Source organism: Somniosus microcephalus, chromosome 8 (genome assembly GCF_052327205.1).
Source record: "Somniosus microcephalus isolate GS21.2 chromosome 8, FLI_Smic_1.0, whole genome shotgun sequence".
NCBI classification, from domain to species: domain Eukaryota; kingdom Metazoa; phylum Chordata; class Chondrichthyes; order Squaliformes; family Somniosidae; genus Somniosus; species Somniosus microcephalus.
Window position 1 is genome coordinate 248083016 of NC_140994.1, and position 8729 is coordinate 248091744.

General features: G+C 46.5%; 1 long non-coding RNA gene across 1 annotated transcript; it reads left to right on the forward strand.

The window, feature by feature from the left end:
• Positions 1-4612: 4612 nt before the first annotated feature.
• Positions 4613-7659, forward strand: LOC147114259 (uncharacterized). The gene is made up of 2 exons (XR_015079164.1): positions 4613-5076; positions 5159-7659. It is a non-coding gene; the product is annotated as an uncharacterized LOC147114259 (long non-coding RNA).
• Positions 7660-8729: the final 1070 nt, after the last annotated feature.

The following is an 8729-nucleotide window of genomic DNA, read 5'->3' on the forward strand; positions in this document are numbered from 1 at the left end:
TAGCAGTGGCTTTGCTCTCCTGACACCTGTTACATCCTTAGATAGTATTACCCATAAAGCGGCAGTCTAAGTTTAACATGGTTGACATGAATCAGTCATTCATGAAAGAAAGACTTATGAAATAATACTGAGTGGCCTACGCGTGGTGCTGTCCAGGGAGAGTATAAATACTCGGGCACGGGTCCAGGAACTAGTGAATGATACAACTAGACCTCCATGTTGTAAAACAGTTGATTAAAGCTTTGTTTAACGCTTAGACCAAGTGCCTAGTAGTTTTCTTACGTCAATGGTCATTCTCAACTCGGCACTTTAAATCTCCTAACTTCGTCCAGTCGGCCTCGGTATGTGATTCCTCATCAGACGTACTATAGAATGGCTTCCCACACCTGCTTCACCTTCTGGCTGTTGGTGGGCTACCCATTCACTCCGTGGAGTGCATGGCATCATATCCTCATGCCACCTCGAATGACCTGCAGATTCTGATCTAAGTGTCCGCTTCACGTCTTCTGCGTCCTCCCTCCGCTTCTCACAGAAAAGGAACGCTCCCACTGAAATGGCCCATCGTGTACCACTTATACTGGCTCAGTTCCTGTTTCACTCATTGAACAAAGCTCTTGCCGGTACACTGCTACGAGCTACTCCTTTGAGCATTACCTTTAGGACACCCTAATGTACCAAAGCTTCCAGACAGCGTAAAGTTGCAAGCGCGGTTAAAAAAAAAAGCAAAACATTTAAGTCCCATTAAACACGCCGGCCGAGAAATTTGTCTCGGGCGGTGGCGCAGAACGGGCGGTAGCGGATCGGCCGCCCGCTATACACAGCGCCTGATATTCAGTTCTACAATGAGACTGAATAGCAATACCTCCCGTTTTTGAGACGGATTTCTAGGCCACTGCCTGTGCGCGGTGAATAATTTCATCCTGCGTGTAATTCATCACTTCAGTGCTTTGCATTGCGTTTGTAAATTCATAATGGCCCAGAAATTCGGGTCGGGGGCTTCCCGCGGGTGCAAGCCTCTGACCTGCACTTACCTAGCGCGCCAGTCGTTGAGCTGTGGGCCCGCGTGGGATTCCGATCCTGGGCCTGCTCCAACTGCCGGCGCACAGTGCTTGCGTATCCCAGGGGCGCAGTTAGTTCAAAGCGTCCCCTTTTTACTGCTTTTACTGCTTTTTACAAGCGTAGCTGCTGGAGACTTACCCTCCTGGAGAAAGCTGTAAAAAAAACAAAAGTTCCAGGCGTACGTGCTGCCTCTCCGGTGCACGCGTTTGACCTGTGAACCCCTTCCTTTAAGGGAACAGAAGTTCCAGTTTCCCACGCATGCGCAGTGCATGCACGAAACTGGCACTTTCGTTGGGCCTACGCGTGAGTACCCAGCGCGTACTCACCCGTGGGGACCCGAAGTTCTGGGCCAATATATACACACACATACACATCGACAGATAACATTTTAGAGTGGATTATGTCTTTGGAGGATAGGTCCAGTTGAATCATGCTGTTAATGGCCAGCATCTTCAGTCTGAATTTACAAACAGCTCACCTTAGAGCAGTTTCATCGCTGCCAGTCGAAAAGGCTCCGCTCTTTATTTTTTGCTTGTATGGAAAACATGGAAAATCTTAATGGAGCTTTGAGAATACAATTTCCAGGTTTGCGCTAATGACAAAACCATATGGGTAAGCCATTTATTCTATGGGTAAGCCATTTAGGACTGATATCAGGAGGAATTTCTTCACCCAGAGAGTGGTGAACCTGTGGAATTCTCTGCCACAGAGGGCGGTGGAGGCCAGTTCATTAAATATATTCAACAAAGAGTTGGATATATTTCTTGAGGCTAAAGGGATCAAGGGATATGGGGAAAAGGCAGGGACAGGGTACTGAATTTGGATGATCAGCCATGATCACATTGAATGGCGGAGCAGGCTCGAAGGGCCGAATGGCCTACTCCTGCTCCTATCTTCTATGTTTCTATGTTTCTATGTATATCTGTCTGCTCGTTTATACAAAACAAAATTATTCTAAAATTTTCTTTGCATGTGGAGCAGCATGGAATCAGACACTCTGGGGGGAATTTTCCCAGCCCCGGGGAGGTGGGTATGGAGGCGGGACTGCCGGGAAAATGGCAAAAACTGGGAGCGGGTAACGACCCCGCTCCCAACCCGCCTCCGTGTCATCTTCCCGGGAGGCGGGCCCCGAGTCGCGCAGGGATCCGTCTCCTCGAGGCGGGAAGGGGATTAGAGCCAAGTAACTGCCTGTTAACAGGTAGTTAACAAGCAGTTTTGAGACTTATCCCCCTTTTACCCCTGCAAGTGCGGGCTTCCCAACGGCTGCGAACCTTGCCAGGGTCAGCGAGGTGAGCAGTAGGTCTGCGGGGGTGAATGGGATCGAAAAGTCTGCTGTAGAGGTGAGTGATGGGTGCAAGTGTGTAGAGGTAAGACTGAGAGGTGAGTGTAAAGTGTTGGAAAAGTTTCCTTACCTTTGCTTCTTCCTGCAGGCTTCAACCCTTGGGGATCTGGAGGTTCCTCATCTCAATAGCAGAGATGACAGAATGGCTGCTGCATTCTCAGATGCAGCAACCATCTGCTTTCTGCTGAGGAGAGAGGTTTTGGTGAGCCTTCAGTGCAAGGGCTCACCTTAGAACAGAGATTATCAGTGTTTGACAGCTTCTCATTGATGGAAGGGTCAAGAACCAGAGGACACAGATTCAAAGTGATTGGGAAAAGAACCAAAGGCGGCACGAGGAAAAACTTTTTTACAAAGCGAGTGGTTAGGACCTGGAATGCATTGCCCAAAAGGGTGGTCGGAGGCAGACTCAATCATGGCTTTCAAAAGGGAGTTGGATAAGTACCTGAAGGAAAAACATTTGCAGGGCTCCGGGGAAAGGGCGGGGGAGTGGCACTAGCTAAAGTGCTCTTGCAGGGAGCCAGCACGGGCTCGACGGGCCGAATGGCCTTCTGTGCTGTAACCTTTCTCTGATTCTATGGTCAGAACAATTTATGATGTGGTTGTCAACCCCCCTGGAGTCTTCAGCAATTAGAAGGTTAATCTCCTGGGAACTGCCGATAGCAACTCAGGAGAAAAGTCATCGGGGCTTTAAAAACATTGTGCTCTTTATTTAATTTTCTTTGAACACCTTTGCTTATTAGTTATTGAATATTGGCGATTGTGGGGAAAAAAAGGCGAGATGGTTGGAGGTGGGAGGTCACATGATGAACCCTCCAGGAATAATTCTAACCAGAGTCGGCAACCCTAATTATACACAGAATTTATAGTGCAGAAATAGGCCATTCGTCCCAACTGGTCTGTGCCAGCACTTGATGGATATAAAGGTGATGTTTGCACACTTTTTTCATCAAGGGAGGCAGAAGGAAGCGGTCTGTAGTGTTGTAAAAATAAAATCGCTGTAATAATGGTTCACGGGATTTTAAAATTCTCATCCTTGTTTTCAAATCCCTCGTGGCCTCGTCCCTCTCTATCTCTGTAACCTCCTCCAGTCCACCGAGATATCTGCGCTCCTCTAATTCTGGCTTTTTCAGCATCTCCACCTCTCTCTTTCCTCTTTTAAGACGCTGCTTAAAACCTACCTCTTTGACCAAGCATTTGGTCATGCGCCCTAATATCTCCTTATGTGGCTCGGTGTCAAATTTTGCTTTTTAACGCTCCTGTGAAGGGCCTTGGGACGTTTCACTACATTAATGGCGCTATATAAATGCAAGTTGTTGTTGTTGATACCTGTATTAGTTTAACTAGAGATTAGGGCACTATTGAAGAATTAACATTGACATTTCTCATACTTAAAATAGATATCTTATTTACATAATACATGTCTTCAGTGAAATGGACATACATTTAAAGTGAAACAGTTCCAGAGCCATAATGGTAAGAACACATTAGCGGCAGTAATTGGACTTTTAAAAACACTTAAATATTCTCTGTGACTTTTTAAATATTTTTTTTGCACTCAAAGGAACTTCCTTGCAAGTATCGTCTGTCAGCAGCAGACAAGGTGAAGGAGTAGGGATGTATTTTCCTGGTCGTAATGCCACCTCTGCTTAATTTAACTGGTAGCTGAAGAAGTATGTACTTTTACTTTCCCCTGCCACCCCCCCGCCGATTCAGTTCTCTCCACCTCCTCTCCTCATCCAGGGTAGAGTTCCGCACACACAGGACACCATCCGTTACTTCATCCGAAGCCCCAGTAACTTAAAGAGCAAGCATCAACATTGGTAGGGGGCCTTAGAGCAGAACCTGAACCTGTCTGCTCACATGGTGAAATGCATCAGTGATTCATGAAAGAAAGACTTATGAAATAATACTGAGCAGCCTACAGGTGGCGCTGTCCAGGGACAGTATAAATATTCAGGCACGGGCCCAGCTTGCGCAGGACATTCTTAACAGGAACTAGTGAAGGACACAACTAGACCTCCATGTTGTAAAACAGTTGATTAAAGCTTTGTTTAACGCTTCGACCAAGTGCCTAGTAGTTTTCTTACGTCACATGGGTTGAATTTCCATGGGGGATTCCCATTCTCTTGCCGCCTCTTCGGAGGAAGTGGCTGTTTATGCCGTTCCTCTGGGAGTTCTGGCAATCTTCCGTTGAAGTTAATGGTGAGAGATTGGAAGGGCCCCCGCGGAGCTCCTAGATGAGCATGTCCTCACGCGTGAATGTTCCTGGAGATTTTGTTGGATGCAGGATCAGGAATGGTTGTTTTTTTTCCCTCTTCATAGCCCAGCAAGAACAAGGCTAATTGGCGCACCCCTGCTGATGCTCAGCTGAGATGAGTTAACTCAGCAACGATTGACAATCAAATAGAGACATCCTGGTCTAGATGTTAAGAAGCAAACTTGGCAGCAAAGTTACCAGCTGATTCACGGGGGAACCTGAACTCTGATGATATCTAATGAATGTTGAACTTTCTGCATCTCCCATTTAAATTTGGCAGCCCTCGATTGCCAGGATATAATTCAAACTATGCTGATCTGCTGCGGAGCCTGATGGGTATTCAAATCTAAGCCTTCTTCATCACCAGCGTTACTTATTGTCCATGATTAAGCTTCATTTGCTTATTTCCTTTCAACAGGTAGAATGGAATCCCGCAGTACATGCATGAAAAGAGTAGAGTTAGCTGTGGCAACTTGTTGTTAATTATGCTTTTTTTTCAGCTTGTGATTGGATCACCATGAATCGGAAATAACTTCAGCGAGTCTCCAACATGCTGATTTCTGAAGGGTGATCAACAAATCTTCAGAAGTTAGTGACAATGTCTTAGATCATCAAAACCCTGTTTCTTTTGTATCACAGAACAAACCAGAAGATACTCCAGTCTGGCTTAAACTGTTCTTTCGCCCCAGTTGTTTGCTGGCATGAAAGACTTCGAGAGCTGATTTGAAGTTTAGTAACCCCCAAGTGATTTGGTTTTAGTATATGAAGAAGTCCATAAAACATAGTTGTTAGATCACTTTCATCTCTGACTCTTCTGCGAGGCAAAACAAGAGGCACAAGAGAGAGCCAGCTCAAACTTTTCCTGGCTGTCGTGCTTGTCCTGGAGTGCAAGAATAAGGGGCTCGAGTTCCCGTTTGTTTGTGCTAGTTATAGCAGCCCAACCTGGGCGGAATCGGCTGAACCAGCGAGAAAGGTCGGGGAATTTTAAAAAGTGTGCGAGTTACGGCCAATTCCACTTACGCTCGTGTTTTCCGCCATCCTTCACGTTGGCTCAATGTTCGGTATTTTCCAAATCAGGCCCCGCCCTCAAAACTCGCCGCGCCCCCAGGGTCGAAGTTGACAGATTGCGCTGGTTCTAGAAGGCTATTAAAATTGTGCTTATTTTCTTAGGTGCACAGGCACTAGTAGGCACGTTTCAAACTTTTCTTCACATCAAAAAAATATTTAATTTACTAAAAAAAACTGACTAATGTACACCAATGAAACTATTAAATGCGCCCAAAGTGGAAACTCTACCCCCCAGGACTGCTTTGTTTGAGTTTAAAGTTGTCAAGTATTAGCGCTCTTTCGATTCCATTTGACCCAGACTAGAAAGTGTACATTTATGTATGTCAGGGGACAACTGGGTTGGGCTCAGTTGGTTAGGATGCCCCCTCAGTCAAATACTGTGCCAAGACTCACTGTCTACGCTGATATTTGGGGGAGAGCCGCGGAAACTTTGGACAGACGGCTCCCGGGAATCCTGCGGCTTGAAGTTACTGCGGACGGACAGGGTCATCCATCCCCCTCCCCGCGCGGGAATTCATCCCAAGGTCACTTGGAGGGTCTGGGATTGCTGCTGCCACCCACTGTGCTCATGGCGAGTCTGCCCCTCTAAACAAGGGCAGAGGGTCGCGGGAGCGAGAAAAGCAACCAGTTGTGACAATTGGCACTAAACGAATGTACTGTGACAAGATGCTGGGATGTTTGCAAAACATATGTATCGTAATTTTAAGATTTATTTTTGCAAAGGCATATGTATTTTAGCACGCATACAATCTGTTACTCCTGGAACCAGGGAGATATCAGGTGAGGCATTAAAATCCAGCTGTTTTTTGCTGTTCCTTATGTCAGGAATATAGATGTGGCAATCTGCCAACCTCTACAAAGCAGCCTTCTGCTGGCTCACACCATTTTTTATATCTGAGCCAGGCTTACAACAGAGCCGACACGGGGGCCTGAAGAACACCTGAAGCATGAAAGGTGAGGGTAGCTGTCGCCTTCGATCCCACTGTTCTGACTGCGGTACCAGTAGCCCCTGGCTGAAGGAAGGGATGGTTTGCATGCACACCCACCATTTCAGCAGACATTGATTGCTTGTCAGGCCAGAACACATAATTGAGGCTGAAGCTCTAGGAGGCTATCTGCGCTGTTCTTGGCAAGCTACTAAATTGCTGTCTGTCCGTCAGCTCAGCAGCGTTGATGATGGGGCCGAATGAATTCACTCCACTGTTGACGATTTTGAATGAGCCAGGCCGCTTCAGGCATCTGTATCCCTTTTCTGTGACATGCTTACCCATGTCTCTCTGGAAGTGATACTCTGCCATGTTTGCTCTGCAGTTCAGGGCTGAGCATATCTATTCATGCTTTACAGTCTATAAGCTTGATTTAATCAACCAGCCCTTCCGATTTGCCAGCATGATGAGGGTCACAAGTAACAGTGTGCATGCGTTGGATGACTGACGAAAAAGATAATGGGCCTGAAATTAGGATCGGGTGCTTGCCGCGGGTGCAAGCCCCCGATCTGCACTCACCCTGCGCGCTGACATCTGAAGCCCGGGCCTGCTTGCATTTCCTGTCCCTGGCCCGGTTCAGATGTCGGCGCGATGTGCTTACCTGATCCAGCTGCTTAGTTAGTGCGATGTGCCGGCTGGGATCATGTGAGCACTCTGCAGCCAATCAGGGGAGGGGAAACTCATTCATGAGTTTGATAGTAAAGACTGTCAAACTCATGAAAAGTACGGGCGCCCAAAAGACTAGTTTAACTTTAATTAAAATTTTAAAAAACATCCCAATAATTAAATAAACTATAAATAACTTTAAAAAAAACTATTTAAAACAATAAAATTTTTGAATTTTTTTTTTTTTTACGAATTTGGGTCTAAAAATAAACTTACCTTACTGTAAAGTCCTTAAAAACAATGAAGCTGTGGAAAAAATGTAATAATTTTAAATAATAGACCACTTACCTTCAAGAATCCACTACTTACGCCTCCTTTTTTCATTTCCAAAAAGTCCAGGCCCTTGCACACGCGCAAACCTGTCAAAACGAAGGAAGTTCAATGCGTGCGCGCAGAGTCCAGCGCACACGTTGGACCTCTTAACCCCTTAGTTCGATGGAGAGGAAATGCCGGTTTCCCGCGCATGCGCTGTGCATGCTAGAATCCAGCAATTCCTCCGGCCACACGTGTGAGTACACCGTCCGTACTCACGCGTTGGGACCGGAATTACTGGCCTGTTAAGTTTCACACGCAGGTTGGGAGGTCTGAGCGACTCTCACTGGTATCCTCAAACCTGCCATGGTATTAAACTGGAAAGTTGCGTGAGATGGGCAAAAGGGGATGAAATTTCAAGCAAGGAGTGCATTATTGAGGCCTCAAAAATGCCTGGATACAATGGCCTGGAATTTGCAGTGAGCGGCGGAGCAAAGTCGCTCACCGCTGGCCCCGAAGAAATCTGCCCACAGAGATTTTGCGATCCCTGTGGCGAGAAGTTTGCCTTTTCTGACGCGCAAGTGCAGTGAGGAACCCCTACTGCGATCTGCTGTGACGTCAGCAAGCTGTCTAAGCAGCCAATCACATTGCAGAATTCTCACTGACAGGGAACCAGGAAATAAGAACCTGCTTGATTACACGGATTGCCGGATATGGCGGGGGTATCCACAGCGCAGCCAGTGTCGGAGCAGTGAATGACTGACCGCAACTTCAGGATTTCCATGTTTAGATGCGCATCCGCTACATCCTGAAGTTGTGGTCAATTTCAAAGGGGTAATAATGGTGAACGCTGTTAGTTCGCTGTTATTACCCACTGCAGATTCCAGTCCAGTGAGTTTGTGCAAATATATGCATGTAGATAAATGCAATTATGAACACAAAACAATATTATCACATGGCCATTGTCCACTAGGGTAAAACAGAGTCTTTAATTCAGTTATTTTTATACAAATACTTTGACAAGTGTCAGCTGTGGCTCAGTGCTAGGATGGCACTTCAGAGGGAATGCTGCACTGTTGGACTTGCCGTCTTTCGGATG